This window comes from Bufo bufo, chromosome 1 (assembly GCF_905171765.1).
Source record: "Bufo bufo chromosome 1, aBufBuf1.1, whole genome shotgun sequence".
Taxonomy (NCBI): domain Eukaryota; kingdom Metazoa; phylum Chordata; class Amphibia; order Anura; family Bufonidae; genus Bufo; species Bufo bufo.
In genome coordinates, this window is record NC_053389.1 from 805,452,587 (window position 1) to 805,473,593 (window position 21,007).

Sequence of the window (21,007 nt, forward strand, 5' to 3'; positions counted from 1 at the left end):
GGTAGCTCCTGCCATGCACCACTGGAGCACCTGATTAACCCCTTATCATCCCTGAAGAAAGGAGGAGCTGGTGACCTGAAGTCCGAGAGGCAGAATGAAGGGTACCTCAGCCTTACCCCGTGTACATAGCTGTCATATTTTTCTATGTCATTCGTTCATGTTGATGTACATTTTTCATTAAAATGAGACTTCACTACTGGATGTTCCATGCGTATCGATCTCTTTGTATTGTAATTTATTGCAATTTTGTCTCTTTTAATAGCAGAGCGGGGTGGGGGGGTGAGACTGAGCTGCAGTACCAGGCACAGCCACAGCAGTTTAATGGCGCTGTGCCTCCAAAAACAGCAAAGCTGGCATGGTACGGTCATTCGGCTGATGGGCGGGGGGCGGCGTTCAGATATTGATGGCTTATGCTTAGCATAGTTGACTAATATTATACACACCCCTGAGAGAGCAGCAGCAGTAAGGAGACGTCCCTGAGCTATGATAGGGAGAGAGCTGCTGCAGAAAGGACACGTCCACTGAGCTGTGATAGAGAGAGAGCTGCTGCAGAAAGGACACATCCCTGAGCTGTGATAGGGAGAGAGCTGCTGCAGAAAGGACACATCCCCTGAGCTGTGATAGGGATAGAGCTGCAGCGGAGAGGATATACCCATGAGCTGTGATAGGGAAAGATCTGCTGCAGAAAGGACACGTCCACTGAGCTGTGATAGGGAGAGAGCTGCTGCAGAAAGGACACATCCCCTGAGCTGTGATAGGGAGAGAGCTGCTGCAGAAAGGACACGTCCACTGAGCTGTGATAGGGAGAGAGCTGCTGCAGAAAGGACACATCCCCTGAGCTGTGATAGGGAGAGAGCTGCTGCAGAAAGGACACGTCCACTGAGCTGTGATAGGGAGGGAGCTGCTGCAGAAAGGACACGTCCACTGAGCTGTGATAGGGAGAGAGCTGCTGCAGAAAGGACACGTCCACTGAGCTGTGATAGGGAGAGAGCTGCTGTAGAAAGGACACGTCCACTGAGCTGTGATAGGGAGAGAGCTGCTGCAGAAAGGACACCCCCCCTGAGCTGTGATAGGGAGAGAGCTGCTGCAGAAAGGACACGTCCACTGAGCTGTGATAGGGAGAGAGCTGCTGCAGAAAGGACACGTCCACTGAGCTGTGATAGGGAGAGAGCTGCTGCAGAAAGGACACGTCCACTGAGCTGTGATAGGGAGAGAGCTGCTGCAGAAAGGACACGTCCACTGAGCTGTGATAAGGAGAGAGCTGCTGCAGAAAGGACACATCCCTGAGCTGTGATAGGGAGAGAGCTGCAGCAGAAAGGACATGTCCACTGAGCTGTGATAGGGATAGAGCTGCATTGGAGAGGATATACCCATGAGCTGTGATAGAGAGAGAACTGCAGCAGAAAGGACACCGCCCCTGTGAAAGGACACAATCCCTGACCATGCTTCCTGCCAGCTTGAAATACTGTAAGTCTAGCACAACAATTGGAGCAATGAATGGGGAGATCTCTAGATCCATGTGAGGTACAGGGCTGGTTCTAGCTTTGTTAGAAAGAGGTTGTCATGTACTGTCATTTTTTTTACATTAATCATGGGACACTCCCTTTAAAGGGCTTCTGTCACCCCACTAAAGTGATTTTTTTTTTTTGGGCTAGTTAAATTAGTTATATAGCGATATATGAAAATATAATGGTGTTACTTACTTTGATCCAGCAGTTTCTTCCAAAAACGAAGTTTTATCATATGCAAATTCGGTCTCTACCAGCAAGTAGGGCGGCTACTTGCTGGTAGCTGCTGCAGAAAACCGCCCCCTCCTCTTGTTGATTGACAGGGCCAGCCGGGATCTCCTCCTCCGGCCAGCCCTGTCGGCATTTCAAAAATCGCGCGCCTGTGTTGATTCGGCGCAGGCGCTCTGAGATGAGGAGGCTCGCCTCCTCAGAACTCCCTCAGTGCACCTGCGCCGATGACATCCCCGAAATAGAAGACGTCATCGGCGCAGGTGCACTGAGGGAGTTCTGGGGAGACGAGCCTCCTCATCTCAGAGCGCCTGCGCCGAATCAACACAGGCGCGCGATTTTTGAAATGCCGACAGGGCTGGCCGGAGGAGGAGATCCCGGCTGGCCCTGTCAATCAACAAGACGAGGGGGCGGATTTCTGCAGCAGCTACCAGCAAGTAGACGCCCTACTTGCTGGTAGAGACCGAATTTACATATTATAAAAGTTTGTTTTTGGAAGAAACTGCTGAATCAATGTAAGTAACACCATTATATTTTCATAGATCGCAATATAACTAATTTAACTAGCTCAAAAAAAACAAAACACTTTAGTGGGGTGACAGAAGCCCTTTAAGAATACATCCATAGAGATCTATTTACATACCCTTTGCATAAGGGGTTGTCTAGTTCCGAAAACCTTTTTTTTCATACACCCTATTAGGGAATTGGGAGTTTATAGAGTCGTCGTCCCCCATCCTCTGTTCTGGACCCTCATCTCTTCTCCAGATTGGAGAGCAGTTACCAAGAGCTTCCCTTAATCTGGAGGACCTTCCTTTCCTGCATCACACAGACAACCCACTGCTATGAATGAACACAGTGTAATACTTCATATCTCCTGTGGGGGAGCTGCAGGGAAAGTGAACACAAACTGCCAGGTCTCCCTACAGATTACAGCTGATCACTGGAGGTCCAAGCAGAGGGAAATTTTGTGACCAGTTTCATGAACCCTTCTAACCAGTATTGACTTGTCCAAAGAGGAGAACCTCTTTAACCACTTCCCGCTACGCTAACGCCGAAAGGCGTCATTGCTGCGGCGCTCCCAGGCTACACTAACGCCGATTGGCGTCATCTCGCGCGAGCCGAGATTTCCTGTGAACGCGCGTTCACAGGATCAGAAGGTAAGCGAGATCTCCAGCCTGCCAGCGGCGATCGTTCGCTGGCAGGCTGGAGATGTGATTTTTTTAACCCCTAACAGGTATATTAGACGCTGTTATGATAACAGCGTCTAATATACCTGCTACCTGGTCCTCTGGTGGTCCCCTTTGTTTGGATCGACCACCAGAGGACACAGGTAGCTCAGTAATATGTTGCACCAAACACCACTACACTACACCCCCCCCGTCACTTATTAACCCCTTATTACCACCCCATATAGACTCCCTGATCACCCCCCTGTCATTAATCACCCCCCTATAAGGCTCCATTCAGACGTCCGTATGATTTTTACAGATCCACTGATACATGGATCGGATCTGCAAAACACATACGGACATCTGAATGGAGCCTTACAGGGGGGTGATCAATGACAGGGGAAATCACGCCATATAGACTCCTTGATCACCCCCCTGTCATTGATCACCCCCCTGTAAGGCTCCATTCAGACATTTTTTTGGCCCAAGTTAGCGGAAATTATTATTATTATTTTTTTCTTACAAAGTCTCATATTCCACTAACTTGTGTCAAAAAATAAAATCTCACATGAACTCACCATACCCCTCACGGAAACCAAATGCGTAAAATTTTTTAGACATTTATAATCCAGACTTCTTCTCACGCTTTAGGGCCCCTAAAATGCCAGGGCAGAAGTTGGGCAATGTTTTTTGGGGTGTCATTTTACATATACCCATGCTGGGTGAGATAAATATCTTGGTCAAATGCCAACTTTGTATAATAAAATGGGAAAAGTTGTCTTTTGCCAAGATATTTCTCTCACCCAGCATGGGTATATGTAAAATGACACCCCAAAAAACATTGCCCAACTTCTCCTGAATACGGAGATACCAGATGTGTGACACTTTTTTGCAGCCTAGGTGGGCAAAGGGGCCCATATTCCAAAGAGCACCTTTCGGGTTTCACCGGCCATTTTTTACACATTTTGATTTCAAACTACTTTGCACGCATTTGGGCCCATAGAATGCCAGGGCAGTATAACTACCCCACAAGTGACCTCATTTTGGAAAGAAGACACCCCAAGGTATTTCGTGATGGGCATAGTGAGTTCATGGAAGTTTTTATTTTTTGTCACAAGTTAGTGGAATATGAGACTTTGTAAGAAAAAAAAATCATAATTTTCCGCTAACTTGTGACAAAAAATAAAAAGTAAGTGATTTTATATAAAAAAAAATTTTTTTAAAAAGGGGGGGAGTGAATACTTTTGCAAATCATTAGAATGCAAAACATTATAAGACCCGGCGACCATTGATCACGCTCAGCTAGGAGCGGTGGCGCTGCCCAGGAAGTCAGTTGTCTCGGCTTCTGCAAACAAAATAGTTCAAAGTCCTGTCCTCCTGCACCTGCTGCCTGGCACACAGAGCTCACCATCTGCCCTGATATAAGGTGCTCTTTTACATATTTTGCCCTTCCCCCCATCTCTTGATCTGCATCTCCAGACACGGGTGATGTCATCAGGAACGATTTTGGAATCATCCCCGAGTCACATAAATTAGATTGTCCTAAATGCCTTATTTTTTTATTCTGGATTCCATTCCCATCGCCCCTCAAGGGGAAGGACAGATTTCATGATCCTTTTGCTATGGAAGGAGCTTTCTCCTGCGCTCACTGTCGCCACCTGCTGGATAATGTACTGGAAATGGCATTAGATTTAGTGTTGATACTGGAAATTTCAATTTGATGAAATGAGTAAATTTTCCCTTTATAAAGTATTTGTTTCCTCACCCGCAGTGAAGCCGCACGTCCCTCATAGTAATAACTGGGCACAGTATGACAGGCATTTAATGCAGATGTTATTGGGCACTGAGTGCTGTATTATTTGGGCACTGTGTGCTGTATTATTTAGGCACTGTGTGCTGTATTATTTGGGCACTGCGTGCTGTATTATTTGGGCACTGCGTGCTGTATTATTTGGGCACTGCGTGCTGTATTATTTGGGCACTGCGTGCTGTATTATTTGGGCACTGTGTGCTGTATTATTTGGGCACTGGTGGAATTTAGGCAATTTGTGGAATTATTCGGTCACTATATGTTGCTATCATTCAGGCACTGTATGATGTATTTAGGCATTTTGTAGAGTTATTTGGTCCCATTATGTTGGTATTATTTGGGCACCATATGATGGTATTTAGGCAATTTGTGGAATTGCAAATGAGCACCAATGGATGAGTCCATGAATTGGAGATCAGGCAGTGTAATACCACCTGAAGCTAGGTGGCCCAAATCCCACCAGAACCTCTCAGTGCTTACGAACTACATCATGACCAGTAGCGTCCAGGTCTCTGTCCCTCACTCTCAATAGCTACTGCCATTAGGTGATCCAGACATCTTCCTTAGTGTGCCGCCCGTTACGTGCATCGGGGACTGTAAATTGCGGTCCCCAATGCACAGGCACCGTCAGTGTGGCTGCTGCAGACGGATGTAGACCCATTAAACTTGAATGGTTCCGGATCCATCCGTACCACACAAAAAAATAGAACAAGTTCTATTTTTTTGCGGTATGGAGGCATGGACAGAAAACCACGGAAGCACTCTGTGGTTCTTCCGTGCCTCCGTTCTGCACCACACCTTCCGCCCATATATTGCGGACCCACTGTTTGCAGGCCACAATACGAGCACCAACCAACAACAGTCGTGTGCATGAGCCCTTAGGGTACTTCCCAGTTGCGATTCAAATGCGGCAGACTCTTCCAGTAACCTGTTCCAGCATAAATGCTGGACGCTGCATAAAGCGGTATTTGTGTGTCTGAAACCCGCCATTTATGCTGGAAAATGGTTGGATCACCACCGAATCCCATTATAGTCAATAGGGATTGTGGGGATTCGCTCTGGTAGGCAGGGTAAGCGGACGCAGAACAGAGGCAAAAAACCTGGTTTGTAAAACAAAACTACAGTGTTTATTCACACACAAGGCAAAAACAAAGCAACATTTTTCAGTCTTAGTGTTAACCCCTTAAGGACTCAGCCCTATTTCACCTTAAGGACCAGGCCATTTTTTTGCAAATCTGACCAGTGTCACTTTAAGTGGTGATAACTTTAAAACGCTTTCACTTATCCAGGCCATTCTGAGATTGTTTTTTCGTCACATATTGTACTTCATGACACTGGTAAAATGAAGTCAAAAAAATTATTTTTTATTTATAAAAAATACCAAATTTACCAAACATTTGTAAAAAATTGCAAATTTCCAAGTTTCAATTTCTCAACTTCTATAATACATAGTAATACCTCCAAAAATAGTTATTACTTTACATTCCCCATATGTCTACTTCATGTGTGGATCATTTTGGGAATGATATTTTATTTTTTTGGGGATGTTACAAGGCTTAGAAGTTTAGAAGCAAATCTTAAAATTTTTCAGATATTTTCAAAAACTCAATTTTTAGGGACCAGTTCAGGTCTGAAGTCACTTTGCGAGGCTTACATAATAGAAACCACACAAAAATGACCCCATTTTAGAAACTACACCCCCCAAGCTATTCAAAACTGATTTGACAAACGTCGTTAACCCTTTAGGTGTTTCACAAGAGTTAATGGCAAATGGAGATAAAATTTCAGAATTTAGATTTTTGGGCAAATTTTCCATTTTAATCAATTTTTTCCAGTAACAAACCAAGGGTTAATAGCCAAACAAAACTCAATATTTATTGCCCCGATTCTGTAGTTTGCAAAAACACCCCATATGTGGCCGTAAACTACTTTACGGGCACACAGTAGGGGGTAGAGGGAAAGGTGCGCCATACGGTTTTTGGAAGGCAGATTTTGCTGGACTGGTTTATTTACACCATGTCCCATTTGAAGCCCCCCTGATGCACCCCTAGAGTAGAAACTCCATAAAAGTGACCCCATCTAAGAAACTACACCCCTCAAGGTATTCAAAACCGATTTTATGAACTTTGTTAACCTTTTAGGTGTTGCACAAGAGTTATTAGCAAATGGGGATGAAATTTGAGAATTTCATTTTTTTGCCAAATATTCAATTTTAACCCATTTTTTCCACTAACAAAGCAAGGGTTAACAGCCAAACAAGACTGTATCTTTATTGCCCTGACTCTGCCGTTTACAGAAACACCCCATATGTGGTCGTACACTACTGTACGGCCACACGGCGGAGCGCCGTGTGGTTTTTGGAGGGCTGATTTTTATGGACTGGTTTATTTACACCGTGACCTGTTTCAACCCCCCTGATGCACCCCTGGAGTAGAAACTCCCTAAAAGTGACCCCATTTTGGAAACTACGGGATAAGGTGGCGGTTTTGTTGGGACTATTTTTAGGGTACATATGATTTTTGGTTGCTCTATATTACATTTTTGTGAGGTAAGGTTACCAAAAATTGAAATTCTGAAATTTCATCTCTATTTGCCATTAACTGTTGAGGAACACCTAAAGGGTTAATAAAGTTTGTAAAATTAGTTTTAGATGGGGTCACTTTTAGGGAGTTTCTACTCTAGGGGTGCATCAGGGGGGCTTCAAAAGGGACATGGTGTGAATAAAAAATGCCATCAAAATCGGCCTTCCAGAAACCATGTTGGTCCTTTCCTTTTGCGGCCTCCCTTTTAGTGATACAGCAGTTTACGACCACAAATGTGGCGTTTCTGTAAACTGCAGTATCAGGGTAATAAATATAAAGTTTTGTTTGGTTGTTAACCCTTGCTTTGTTACCGGAAAAAACGGATTGAAATGGAAAATTGCCAAAAATAGCTGTTTTGGCACGGCAAAAAAATTTTTTTTTACCGTGTTAATCTGGGGGGTTAGGTCATGGGGTATTTTTTATAGAGGAGATTCTTACGGACGCGGCGATACCTAATAAGTCTACTTTCTTACAATTATTTAGGTTTTAGACTATATTATCCTTTTTGATACAAAAAACAATTTTTTGTATCTCTAAAGTCTGAGTCATTTTTTTGTTTGTTTTTTAGCCGATTATCTTATGTAGGAGCTCATTTTTTGCGGGATGAAGGGGACGGTTTTATTGGCACCATTTTGGGGGCTATATGACTATTTGATCGCTTGCTATTGAACTTTTTGTTATGTAAGGTGACCAAAAAATCTTTTTTTGCACAGTTTTTTATTTTTTTTTGGACCGTGTTAATCTGGGGTGTTAGGTCATGGGGTATTTTTATAGAGGAGATTATTACCGACGCGGCGATACCTAATTTGTATACTTTTTTTTAATTATTTCAGTTTTACAAACTTTTTGAACAAATTATTTTTGGTGTCTCAAGTCTGAGAACCATAGTTTTTATCGATTGTCAGTGGCTAAATGGAAAAGGGGATTATAAATTTAGTACTCCATGGAAGTGTGGTACTCCCTGAAGCAACCAATAATGCAGAGGCCCGGATGATCGGGGCACGTGTCACATTGAGTAGTGATGTCCTTCCGTATCCCCCACACTCTGCGCCTTTTTTGGGTCCGTCCCTTCTTTCCAGTATGGGGGACCACACCTGGAAAGTGTTGGCCAGGGACGATCTGGACGCCTCCAGTTCCCGAGGTACTCCGGCCTGCTTTTTCCCGGTCTGAAAAGATCAGGGCCTTGAGGACTGCCTTATAGAACTGGAGGAATGTCCCTGTGTTGCCAGCGCTCCGGGACAGCACAAAAGAGTTGTACAAGGCAACCTGTACCAAGTAGACTGCAACTTTTTTATACCATGCCCGGGTTTTGCGCATGGCATTTTATGGCTTGAGGACTTGATCAGAGAGATCAACTCCTCCCATATACCGATTGTAGTCGACGATACAATTGGGCTTGAGGACCGTTGCCGCGGTACCTCACACAGGGACAGGGGTGATGCCGTTACCATGAATTGTGGACAGTACAAAGACATCCCTCTTGTCCTTATATCTGACCAGCAACAGGTTTCCAGTGGTAAGGGCACGGGTCTCACCCCTGGGGATAGGTACCTGGAGAGGGTGGGTAGGGAGGCCGTGTTGATTTTTCTGCACGGTCCCACAAGCGGACGTGGATCTGGCGGTGAGGGACTGGAACAAGGGGATACTAGTATAAAAGTTATCCACGTAAAGGTGGTAACCCTTATCTAGCAGTGGGTGCATAAGGTCCCACACAAGTTCCCGCTAACCCCCAGAGTGGGGGGACATTCTGGGGGTTGAATACGGGAATCTCGCCCCTCGTACACACGAAACTTGTAAATGTACCCTGAGGTACTCTCACAAAGTTTGTACAGCTTTAACGCCATACCTCGCCCGCTTTGAGGGAACATACTGGTGGAAAATGAGTCTCCCCTTGAACGCAATGAGAGACTCATCAACCGCGACCTCCCTTCCAGGTACATAGGCCTGTACAAATTTGGCCCCAAAGTGATTAATGACCGGCCTGATTTTGTACAGGCGGTCATAGGCAGGATCACCTCGGGGGGGACATGCTGCATTATCTGAATAATGCCGGCATTTCCGGATGGCCTCAAACCGGGAGCGTGTCATGGCCGTACTGTAAAGTGGGGTCTGGTAGAGAACGTCCCCACTCCAGTAATGCTTGACACTAGGTTTCTTGACTAGGCCCATATGCAGCACGAGGCCCCAAAATGTCCTCATCTCGGCTGCACTGACCGGTGTCTAGCCACTGGGCCTAGCCAAAAAGGAGCCAGGGTGTTTAGCAACGAACTGTTGAGCGTACAGGTTCGTCCGCTCCACCATTAGATTTACCAGTTGGTCACTGAAAAAATGACAAAAAAAGTCATATTCAGTGAAGCCCACTGTGGAAATCTGGATTCCTGGTTGGCCTACAAAATCAGGAATCACGTGCTCAAATCGCTTTGGGGTATACCAGTCAAGTTCACCGGCAGGGGGCTCCGGTGGATTTAACTGGTCGGCCGGAAAACTAGTACGAGCCCCAGAGCTGCTCGTACTAGGGTGGGCCACAGGGTCCCTAACATGGCGGTCCCCTTGCTCCGCCTTGGGGGCTCATCATCATCGCTAGATGATGAGGAGGACGCGGATGACAACAGGAAGGTGGGGTCATCCTCATCCTCACTGGGATTCTCGGACTCGGAGGCAAGTGGGGCGTATGCCTCCTCGGAAGAGAACATCCGGCAGGCCATAGGGGAGTGTGTGTCTGTGTGTGTATGTGCGTGCGTGTAAATCTTTATTTGGTGTGCGTGTGTGCGTGTGTGTGGGGTGTTCGCAGACTTATCCCTAAAACTAACAGAAAAAAAAAAAAAGACAAAAAAAAGGGCAAAAAAATGTGAATAAAAAAAAAAAAAATTCAAAACAGCTGATCAACCGTCCAAAAAAAAAATACCTGCGCCCCAAAAAAGTTGTGGGGGGGGAGGCAAGCACCCCTGGGGGGTCTAGGGTCACACAGCTGTGATGTGGACCCCAGACACCCTACTTAGGATACCTGATTAGGGAAAGCATAGGTTAATGTACATGCACATAGGTACAGGTACACAATATATAAATATACTATATATACACTCACCTAAAGAATTATTAGGAACACGATACTAATATGGTGTTGGACCCCCTTTTGCCTTCAGAACTGCCTTAATTCTACGTGGCATTGATTCCACAAGGTGCTGATAGCATTCTTTAGAAATGTTGGCCCATATTGATAGGATAGCATCTTGCAGTTGATGGAGATTTGAGGGATGCACATCCAGGGCACGAAGCTCCCGTTCCACCACATCCCAAAGATGCTCTATTGGGTTGAGATCTGGTGACTGTGGGGCCATTTTAGTACAGTGAACTCATTGTCATGTCCAAGAAACCAATTTGAAATGATTGGAGCTTTGTGACATGGTGCATTATCCTGCTGGAAGTAGCCATCAGAGGATGGATACATGTTCTCATTCTGTTTACGCCAAATTCGGACTCTACCATTTGAATGTCTCAACAGAAATCGAGACTCATCAGACCAGGCAACATTTTTCCAGTCTTCAACAGTCCAATTTTGGTGAGCTCGTGCAAATTGTAGCCTCTTTTTCCTATTTGTAGTGGAGATGAGTGGTACCCGGTGGGGTCTTCTGCTGTTGTAGCCCATCCGCCTCCAGGTTGTGCGTGTTGTGGCTTCACAAATGCTTTGCTGCATACCTCGGTTGTAACGAGTGGTTATTTCAGTCAACGTTGCTCTTCTATCAGCTTGAATCAGTCGGCCCATTCTCCTCTGACCTCTAGCATCCACAAGGCATTTTCGCCCACAGGACTGCCGCATACTGGATGTTTTTCCCTTTTCACACCGTTCTTTGTAAACCCTAGAAATGGTTGTGCGTGAAAATCCCAGTAACTGAGCAGATTGTGAAATACTCAGACCGGCCCGTCTGGCACCAACAACCATGCCACGCTCAAAACTGCTTAAATCACCTTTTTTTCCCATTCTGACATTCAGTTTGGAGTTCAGGAGATTGTCTTGACCAGGACCACCCCCCTAAATGCCTTGAAGCAACTGCCATGTGATTGGTGGACTAGATAATTGCATTAATGAGAAATAGAACAGGTGTTCCTAATAATTCTTTAGGTGAGTGTATATGGGGGTATGTATGTGCGTGTAATCGGATATAAGCACATGGGGGCACGCAAATAAAAATACAAATACAAGTACAATGTATGGATATGTATCCATCTATCCATTTATTGTACTTGTATTTGTATTTTTATTTGCGTGCCCCCATGTGCTTATATCCGATTACACGCACATACATACCCCCATATATATAGTATATTTATATATTGTGTACCGGTACCTATGTGCATGTACATTAACCTATGCTTTCCCTCCTCCAGATAGGGACCTTTCTATATGTAGTATTGTCCCCCCCCCCATATAGTTATGTCAATATAGATGCCCCCACCATACATCAGATAATTTTGCATAACCTATTACAAACTCACTATCCTATATACCATTTATTCATTCAAAATGCTCGTGAACTAATGGTTTTCTTCCTATCAGTAAATTTACCCTTTTGGGGCATATCATTTGAAAGCTACCTGCTAGCTGGTGGTACTTCCAATTGACCCTTACCACCAGCGCTATATGTGTGTGTGCTTTTAGCCCACGTAGTTATGAGTATGCCCACCTCCTTCCAGCCTTCTCGTTCCACATACTCTATGTGGAACGCACACTGTCTAACCAAACGTAGGCATCCTCTTCCTCCAGGCCCTCCCCTTCCGCCTGCGCTCCACGGACTCTCTGTGGAACGCAGGGCACAGCCCCTTCCGGCCCTCGTACGTGCGCCGCACTTTCCAGTTAATGTAGGCGCACAGCGCATGCATGCGCCACAATCATACAGCACATGCGTGCGCTTTTATCGCGCACAGCGCATGCGTGCATCCACCCACCTATTTCCTTTCGCGCGCGCGCAATAGATTTTTGTTTCGCGCACGCGCAACAGACATCTACGCGTTCTTAACACCGGAAATATGTTCTGGCGCGTTCCACATACATACCGGATGCGCATTCATGCGCTCCAAACACCGGACATGCGTCACCCTACACCATTGGGCTTCCTGTCATTCAGGATCCGTATCCAGATCACGGAGGTACTAAATGTATGTTTTGTCTGGGACATTTGTAAGGGATTTTGAATCAGTTTTTAATGACAGGGGAAAAAGAATATATTTTGTTATGTAGATATGATTGAAGGCATGAGAGGGGGCAGGACTTCCTGTTTGTGAGGTCATGAGCCCTCCCCGACGCCATATTTTGAAACCACTATATATACTTGGATCTTGCTCCTGAGGAAGGGGGACTGTATTTAACCCCCGAAACGCGTCGAGCTCTTCTTTTTGTATTAAAGACCACCTGATTTATTTAAGAAGGTCCCCGGTTCATCATTTGGGACCATTCGGTGGATTGACTACCTACAGGCGACCCTGGCGAGGGGGGGGCTTTAAGTGCAAGTGTCTTGAGCTTTATCTTGCACTACCCCTTCCCCTGGTGAAGTGAGTACGACCAAAACCGCCGTCAGTGTTGTCCTTTTGATTTTATGTATTTTATTGATACCTTTTTTATTGATCCAGTTTTATCTGCTCTATTTTTAATTACTATATGTAAGACCATTGAGTATAACTCTGACTTGACTTCCTATTTTGATACATCTACTCAGTCATCACCTACGTGGTTAAAGAACTAACTTTCATCTGTTCTAACTAACCCTTTCTGCACTGATAGTTTGTGGCGCTCCACGGGTTCCTACCGTTTGATTGCTTTTTCCTCAAAACTTGATATCACGGGCAGCCTCGACTCTGAGGCTAGCTTTCACTATGGTGTAAGCTGCCTAAAAACCTATCTTTCTACCTGGAACCCTTCATTTTTTCTATAGCACCTTGTCCCTTGGCGCTCTTCCTCCTAATCTTTCTTTACGAATCAGGGCTAATCTACAGCCCTTGGTTCTGTTTTGAGTATTTTTACTCTAACGCTCCTTTTTTCTTTCTACGTGCAAATCCCCAGGAATGACTTTACTTGCCTAGAGGTGACAGGTTGGGGCCAATTCCGTTTGGACTCTATTTTGTTTACTTGGGGTTTGATTACTCCGCGCCCAATGACATACCCAAGGTATTTAGTCTCTTCTAACCCTATTACGCACTTTTTTGGGTTAGCGGTCAAGCCAGCCCTCCTAAGGGAGTCCACCACAGCCTGTACCTTAGGTAGGTGACTTTCCCAGTCGGTACTGGGGATAACGATATCTTCCAGGTACGCCGAGGCGTACCGATGATGTGGATGGAGTACAATGTCCATTAGCCTTTAAAACGTGGCGGGAGCGCCGTGTATACCAAAGGGTAATACCTTATACTGATACAGCCCCTCTGGTGTGATGAAACCCGTTTTCTCCTTGGCAGCCTCCGTCGAGTGTACCTGCCAGTACCCTTTGGTGAGGTCCAAAACAGAGAAATAGCCGGGCTTGACCTAACTTCTCAATAAGCTCATCCACTCGGGGCATGGGATATGCGTCAAACTTGGAAACCTCATTAAGTTTGCGGAAGTCGTTACAGAATCGTAACGTCCCGTCCGGCTTAGGTATTAGGACTATCGGACTGGCCTATTCACTTTTTGACTCCTCAATGACGTCTAGCCGCAGCATTAGCTGCACCTCCTCCGCAATGGCTTGTCGCTGAGCCTCGGGTACCCAGTATGACTTTAACCGGACTTTTGCCTGAGGTTTAGTGACAACGTCATGCCGGATTGTGGAAGTGCGTTCAGGGAGGTCCGAGAACACATCCGTGTTCCGACTACTGAACTCCCTGGCCTCCTGAGCCTGTTTAGAGGAGAGGCTGTCAGCAATTTTTAGGCCTCTTTCACACGGGCGTCATGTTTTTTGCCCGGATAAGATGCGGGTGCATTGCGGGTAAAATGCGCGATTTTTCCACGCGAGTGCAAAACATTGTAATGCGTTTTGCACGCGCGTGAGAAAAATCGACATGTTTGGTACCCAAACCCGAACTTCTTCACAGAAGTTCGGGTTTGGGTTAGGTGTTCTGTAGATTGTATTATTTTCCCTTAAAACATGGTTATAAGGGAAAATAATAGCATTCTTAATACAGAATGCTTAGTAAAATAGCGCTGGAGGGGTTAAAAAAAAATAAAAAAATAATTTAACTCACCTTAATCCACTTGATCACGCAGCCCGCATCTCTTCTGTCTTCTTTGCTGTGCACAGGAATAGGACCTTTGATGATGTCACTGTGCTCATCACATGGTCCAATCACATGGTTCATCACCATGGTGAGGGACCATGTGATTGGATCATGTGATGTGATGTCACCACAGGTCCTTAGCCGGCAGCTCAACATTACAGAAGAAGACAGAGATCCGCAACTACGCGATCAAGTGGACTCGGCGAGTTAATTTAATTTAATTTTTAACCCCTCCATCACTATTTTACTTTGCATTCTGTATTCCGAATGCTATTATTTTCCCTTATAACCATGTTATAAGGGAAAATAATACAGATCGGGTCCCCGGCACTTGCCGGCGGATGCTTGCGATTTTCACGCGGCCCCATTCACTTCTATGGGGCCTGCGTTGCGTGAAAAACGCAGAATATAGAGTATGCTGCGATTTTCACGCAACGCACAAGTGATGCGTGAAAATCACCGCTCATGTGCACAGCCCCATAGAAATGAATGGGTCAGGATTCAGTGCGGGTGCAATGCGTTCAACTCACGCATCGCACCCGCGCGGAATACTCGCTCGTGTGAAAGGGGCCTTACAGTGGCAACCGCGTCCCTTGCATCAGACAGAGGGGCCGGAACCTCTTCCGCTAGAAAACCCGGCTGCGGGCTGTCTTCAGTACAGGTCTCCCTATCTTTTCAAGATTTTAGTAAATTAACATGGTAAACCTGCTCAGCCTTTCGCCGCCCTGGCTGGTGTACCTTGTAATTTACCTCTCCATCTTTCTCGAGTACCTCGTAGGGCTCCTGCCACCTGGCCAGGAACTTACTGTCCAGGGTCAGTACCAGAACCAAAACCTGAGCCTGGCGATTATAGACTCTACTCTGGGCTCGCTGAGCTGCCCCCATATGTTCCTTAACCAGCAGCAACACTGTCTCCATCTGCTCTTGCATCTGAGTAACATACTCAGTCACACTTTTATGCGGTGTGGGTTGTTGTTCCCACGCCTCTTTGGCTATGTTCAACAACCCGTGTGGATGTTGGCCATACAGCAGTTCGAAGGGTGAGAACCCAGTAGAGGCCTGGGGCACCTCTCGCACTGCGAACATGAGATATGGCAGTAGAAGATTCCAGTCCCTCCCATCTTTAGACACCACCCGCTTTAACATGTTTTTCAAGGTTTGATGAAACCTCTCTACCAGGCCATCCGTTTGCGGGTGATAGACGGACGTCCGTAACGGTTTTATCTGTGGTAGTTCCCTCATGACTTTTGACATAAAAGGGGTCCTCTGGTTGGTCAGAATCTCTTTAGGTAGGCCCACTCGGGAAAACATCTCCATTAACTCTTTGGCTATGAGTTTGGAGGAGGTATGTCGCAGCGGCACCGCCTCCAGGTACCGAGTGGCATAAACCAAGACTACCAAGATGTGTTGGTGCCCTCTAGCGGACTTCGGTACTGGGCCTATGAGATCCATAGCGATCCGCTCGAATGGAACCTCAATATTCGGGAGAGGGACCAGGGGACTATGGAAATGTGGCTGGGGGCTGGTTATCTGGCAGGTTGGGCAAGACTTGCAATACTCTTCTACCTCTCTGAACACACTGGGCCAGTAAAACCGCTGTAGAATCCGGTCCTGCGTTTTCTGCTGGCCCAGGTGTCCCCTAATAACATGTTGGTGGGCTAACTCCAACACGAGCTTGCGATACGCCTTGGGCACCACCAACTGTTCAATATGTTCACCCCGTAGTTGATTTACCTGGTATAGCATCTTCTGTTGAACACAAAACGGAGAAACATAGACTCGGCCCCCAGTTTTTGCGGCTCCCCCTCAACTACTACCACATTTTTCCAGGCCCGAGATAGAGTCGGGTCCTGGTGCTGTGCTTTACCAAAATTGTCTCCAGAGACATTGAGGTCTGCCAACTCCGGACCCGGCGGCAAATCCTCCACGTCTCCCACCAATACATTAAGTGGGGTTGGCTCCCCCCGGCGGCCACCCCTACTGCTGGCCTTTTGACCTCAGGTTCCCAGGGTTACGGTTTCCCCCCTGAGCAAGGCCATTCTATTGCGGCTACTCCTACCCCATGGGTATCGGTGACTCTTGCCTCAGGCCACAGTGACAGGAAACCAGGGAAGTCTCTCCCAATTATTACTTAATAATGTAACTTTGTGGCGACAGCCACCTCATGAGTCCACCTGCCGGCCACCGTGGATAGAGACACTAGGGCAGTGGGATAGTCCTTTAAGTCTCCATGGATACACACGACGCCGACTTTTTGGCCAGTATACTCGGCGGGCCGCACCAGGGCAGCTCTTACCAGGGACACCAGGCTCCGAGTCCAGCAGTGCCACCGCCAGGGTATCTCCCACTTGCACCTGGCACAGGTGACTATTGTCTATTGTCTCAGGGGTACCGGTTGCACACAGCCTCCTGGCATACATTGAGGGGTGGTATCCATGGGTTCCCTTAGGTGACCAGGCTCTTGACACCACCTACAGACCATCGGAGCTGGATCTGTAGGGAGTATATCCCGAGCGGATTTTGCTGGCCTTAGCCACCTGGTCGATGGTGGAGACGGGGTTTAACTGCCCCCCCCCCCCAAAAGAACCCACCTGTAGATTTCTGGTGGCCTCATAGCTCTCCACCAGGTCGACCATCTCTAGGGCATTACCAGGGGACACCTGGCCGATCCAGTGATGGAGAGGGTACAGCAAAACCCTCCAGAACACATCAGCCAACAGAGACGGTCCAGCATAGCAGTGGGACTCAGTACGTCAGGCTGCAGCCATTTTTGCAACCAGTGTAGCAGATCATAATACTGCGGTCTGGCGGGTTCAATTCCAACTGATGCACCCGCTGGGCCCGGACCAATACATTTGCAGTAAGCCGGATTGGGACATGCATTCTGACGCCAATAATATGCAATGGCTGGGTCAGGTGTAGGTGATAGTCTATAGTTTTGTTGGTGACGCCAATTGCAGCGTGCGCAGGGTACTAACACAGGGTCATTTAAGGTGTTGTAGCTCACGTACCAGGTTAGGAATGACAGAGTGGTGTAATGTCTCTGTATGGTAGTAGTAATAGTGTCAACGGTGTCTTCTACCTGGGTACGGATGGACTCCTGGATCCTGGCTCACTTGCAATAAAATGAGTGTGTTGCTAGTAGGAGTAATTGAAGGATTTGCAGCAATAATTGAGATCCAGACTTGGAATAAAGTTCAAACTTGTCTTTACTATATGCAGCTTTCATCCAAGTGAGATACAGCAATAGTCTGAAGTCCCAGCAGGTATTGGCAATATGTGGCAGGGATCTGTCTTCTGCTTCTATCATGTTCCTGGAGCTCTTTGCAGGATAAGTCGTCTGCTTGTGGCTCTGTAATGTGGCAGGAATTAATATCTTCTGCTGTATTGGGGACTGACTAGCTGAGGAGGAATTTAGCTTCTCCTGGTCTCTGGACGGTACTCACAGTTGGCTTCACAGGGTATGGTTCTTCCTGGAATACTGGAGGTGGCTGCTTGCTTTCACCCAGCTGAAGCTGAAGGGCTCAGACTGGGAATGATGATCTTTTGTCGAAGCCGAGACAAGATTCTGGCTTGGATCCCTATAACTGGGAGCTCCTACACGCACAGCCTTCCCCTAGCCTGGGTGGCTGGCACACCAACTGAACTTCCTTCTCTCCCCATGAGGCAGGACATGGGCGAGCCCACTCTGCTCAAAGAGGGGGGACTAAACTGGAATAAACTATTCCAGTCTAGAAACACTAAACTGTAGCTAAGTCCCTGGTAACACATTGCTGCCACCTGCTGGTGAACATGAAAATTACAGCAAAGTATATTTAACAAGGATTCCAATGCACATTTGTGAGGATATTAGATAAAATCACATTAGATGACCGTACAAATACACTTAACAGGTTGTAGCAGGGTAAAAGAGTTTTGTAACATAACTCTGGGATGTTACACATTCACCCCCAGTCTTGCCAGAATCTCACCCTTTACGGTCGGCAGGGCCGGCGCCACCTCTAAGGCGACCTAGGCAGCCGCCTAGGGCGCAATTTAGCAGGGGGCGCCGGCCCCGTGCGGTTTAAAAAAAAAAGCGTTGCCGCAAGTTTTTTTTTTTTTAAGTACGGCGGGCGGCGGCGGGCCCTCTCCCGCACCGGGCGGCTGCCGCACTGCCCAGAGAGAGGGACTGACAGGAGGGAAGCACCTCTAGTGTAGCGTGGCCGAGCTCTGTTCGGTCCGCGGTACAGGAGCATTTGTTTTCTGTACCCGGCCGGACTGACAGGAAGTGCTCACTTAGTGGGGGGGAGGAAATGATGAGAGTGACAAGGGAGTGGGGGGAAGAATGAGAGTGACAAGGGAGGGGAGGGAATGACAAGGGAGGGGGGGGAATGAGAGTGACAAGGGAGGGGGGGGGATGAGAGTGACAAGGGAGGGGGGGGAGAATGAGAGTGACAAGGGAGTGGGGGGAATGAGAGTGACAAGAGAGGGGGGAATAAGAGTGACAAGGGAGGGGGGGAATGAGAGTGACAAGGCAGGGGGGGAATGAGAGTGACAAGGGAGGGGGGAATGAGAGTGACAAGGGAGGGGGGAGAATAAGAGTGACAAGGGAGTGGGAGGAATGACAAGGGAGGGGGGGAATGAGAGTGACAAGGGAGGGGGGGAGAATGAGAGTGACAAGGGAGGGGGGAATGAGAGTGACAAGGGGGGGGGGAATGAGAGTGACAAGGGAGGGGGGGAATGAGAGTGACAAGGGAGGGGGGGGAATGAGAGTGACAAGGGAGGGGGGGGGAGAATGAGAGTGACAAGGGAGGGTGGGAATGAGAGTGACAAGGGAGGGGGGGGGAGAATGAGAGTGACAAGGGAGGGGGGTGAGAGTGACAAGGGAGGGGGGGGAGAATGAGAGTGACAAGGGAGGGGGGGGAGAAAGTGACAAGGGAGGGGGGGAAGAAAGTGACAAGGGAGGGGGGGGAAGAAAGTGACAAGGGAGGGGGGGGGAGAAAGTGACAAGGGAGGGGGGGGAGAAAGTGACAAGGGAGGGGGGGGAGAAAGTGACAAGGGAGGGGGGGGGGAAGAAAGTGACAAGGGAGGGGGGGGGGGAGGGAGTGACAAGGGAGTCCCCAGAGCCAGACTGCAGCCAGAGTCCAGATCATCTTATTGTCCTGGTGGTAAGTAGACAATGCAATATGTGTATTATGTAATTGTTTAGTTATTAATACTACATTGGAAACTAATTTACCTCACATTAAGGCTCCATTCACACGTCCGCAACGTGTTTTGCAGATACACGGAGCCGCAAAACCCGGAAAGCGGCAATGTGCGTTCCGCATTTTGCGGACCGCACATTGCCGGCACTAATAGAATATGCCTGTTCTTGTCCTCAATTGTGGACAAGAATAGGACATGTTCTATTTTTTTGCGGAACGGAAGTGCGGACCCGCAATTCCGTGTCCGGGCAGCACATCGTGCTGCCCCATAGGAATGAATGGGTCCGCAATTCCGTTCCGCAAAATGCAGAACGAAATTGCGGACGTGTGAATGGAGCCTAAAAGGACACTATAGTTCCACAACCAGTTCAGTTTAATGTAGTGGTACTGGTGTCTATCGCCTGTTCCTGCAGAGAAAAGACACTGTGCAGTACTGGTGTTAAAGGACACTACAGTGCCAGGAAAACAAACTCATTTTCCTGGCACTATATAGTTGTTAAGAGTGGGGCACCCTCGTGTCCCCCTCCCACTGGGCTGAAGGGGTTAAAACCCCTTCAGCCACTTACCTTTCTCCAGCGCCGGCACTGGGAACTCTTCTCCCCGATCCTCCTCTCAGCTGCGCATGCGCACACATGTAATTTTCACAGTGAGAATCGCTGAAGCTCCTCTAGCGGCTGTCAGGGAGACGGCTACAAAAAGCTGGATTAACCCTAAGGGAAACATAGCCGTTCTTTTAATTTAAATGCTAAGAAAGGGGTGGAACATATGTGATGTCATGATATGGGCAGATCATCTGATAAGGGGGGGGGGGGGGCGGCAATTTTTATCTTGCCTAGGGCGGCAAAAATCCTTGCACCGGCCCTGACGGTCGGGTAGTCGGCCGCTTGATCATCTGGTAGGTAAAAAAACACCTGCTGGGGGCCAGGAACGGAGCAACGACCTTAGCCCCTTCTCCCTCACGGCCACCTTTTCGAATACCACCAGATAGGTCTTGACGTCGTCCGAGGGGTCGTCTTAGGGATCGCCGCGCGGACAGCTTTCCAGGCATCGTGGACGTTCAGGGACGCTCCTGCCGCTTGTAATGCCATCCAGTGGCGTACATACAGGGGTTGCAGTTGCGACCGGGCCCGGCACTCCAGGGGGCCCGGCCACCTGTGGACCCCCCCCCCAGGCATGGGCCCCACTGTACTCACATGTAATGGAGCGCTCTGATGGGGCCCGGCATGAAGTACAGTGGTAATTTCGGGCCCCATCAGAGCGCTCCATGCCTCCATTACATGTATAA

At 47.7% G+C, this 21,007-nt stretch overlaps 1 long non-coding RNA gene across 1 annotated transcript; it reads right to left on the reverse strand.

Moving 5' to 3' along the window:
• Positions 1 to 339: 339 nt before the first annotated feature.
• LOC120986530 lies at positions 340 to 19,934 on the reverse strand. The gene is made up of 3 exons (XR_005775694.1): positions 19,760 to 19,934; positions 16,518 to 16,519; positions 340 to 350 (listed from the first exon to the last, which is right to left on the reverse strand). It is a non-coding gene; the product is annotated as an uncharacterized LOC120986530 (long non-coding RNA).
• Between the last annotated feature and the right edge of the window lie 1,073 nt (positions 19,935 to 21,007).